Source organism: Aplysia californica, unplaced genomic scaffold (genome assembly GCF_000002075.1).
Source record: "Aplysia californica isolate F4 #8 unplaced genomic scaffold, AplCal3.0 scaffold00921, whole genome shotgun sequence".
NCBI classification, from domain to species: domain Eukaryota; kingdom Metazoa; phylum Mollusca; class Gastropoda; order Aplysiida; family Aplysiidae; genus Aplysia; species Aplysia californica.
This window is the reverse complement of record NW_004798191.1, coordinates 149,766-151,409: the sequence shown is the minus strand read 5'-3', so window position 1 is coordinate 151,409 and position 1,644 is coordinate 149,766.

The window sequence follows — 1,644 nt, the reverse complement described above, 5'->3', positions numbered from 1 at the left end:
ATAGATAGATAGATAGATAGATAGACAGATAGATAGATAGATAGATAGATAGATAGATAGATAGATAGTTGTTGTTGTTGTTGCTTTCAAATCCCTTTAGCTGCGAGCATTTTGCTCTTGGCAGCGCAATGCCTCCCTCAAGTAACCACATGTCCTTGAGATAGATAGATAGATAGATAAATAGATAGATAGATAGACAGATAGATAGACAGATAGATAGATAGATAGATAGATAGATGGATAGATATATAGATAGATGTTGTTGTTGTTTTCAAATCCCTTTAGCTGCGAGCATTTCGCTCTCTGCAGCGCAATGAGATAGATAGACAGATAGATAGATAGATAGATAGATCAAAGAAAAAGGTCAATAACTGGATACAAGTGACGTGTCACGCTTTGGTGGTTTGACCCATTCTTCCTTTCCGTCTTCTCCTTTTTCTCCAGAACATCGTGGACATAGGCTACCTTATTGGATCCTTTGCTGGTTTGGTAGATTTTTCTGCTTCCTGTTCTACTTTTTTCCATCAAGAGAATTGTAGAAATAAACCACGAAGTTCATCGATCCTTTGGTGGTTTGATAGATTTTTCTACTCCCTTTTCTCCTTTTTTTCTCGAGAAAAATGAGGAAATAGGCTACCTTATTGGATCTTTCGTTGGTTTGATAGATTTTTCTGCTTTCTGTTTTACCTTTTTTCCTCAAGAGAATTGTAGAAATAAACCACGTTATTCGATCCTTTGGTGGTTTCATAGATGTTTCTACTCTCTTTTTTCCTTTTTTCTCCAGAAAATTGTAGAAATAAACCACGATGTTAATCGATCCTTTGGTGGTTTGATATATTTTTCTACTCCATTTTCTCCTTTTTCCTCAAGAGAATTGTAGAAATGTGCCTCGACTTTATTCGATCCTTTGGTGGTTTGATAGATGTTTCTACTCCCTTTTCTCCTTTTTCCTCAACAGAATTGTAGAAATGCGCCTCGATTTTATTCGATCCTAGACGAACGATGGACTGACAAATCCTCCCAAGCTGAAAACTCACGTGCAGAGTTTCATTCTCTCACGCTTCGCCTACGCTCATTGTGCCCGGCCTCTGGCGTTTATTTTTTTACTTTCGTTTTGTTTTTTGTAGTTTCTCTGTCTCGAGCATTTTTATTTCTATTCAAACATCCCGTCCTCACCTACCTCTTTTCTGTCTTTCTTTCCCACAGTCTTTCTACTTTCGTTTTGTTTTTGCAGTTTTTCTGTCACCAGCATTTCTATTCAGACCCTCCTCCCTCCTCCCTCCCCCTCCCCCCAAACCACTCTCACTCCCACCCCGAACACACCTGCCTCTTTTCTGTCTTTTTCCCCACAGTCTCTCTGTATCTAACGTAACTGTCTACCGTTTTTACTGTCCTCTTCCCTGGAAGCTGAGAATGTTTCTGAGTGTTCTATGGTCTGCTGGGGTAATAATAATATAGTGTAAAGCGCACAGAATTTGCTGTTGAGCGGAGGTTTACGATATGCAACTTTTAATTCTATTTATTAATATTTTTATTTCCGTAACCATTCCCCCCGTCTGATCCTTTCTTTCTCTTTTGAAATGTCTGAATATTAATATTATGCCTCTTCCCCCCCACCCCCATGCCCTCCACCGCCCATCCGCC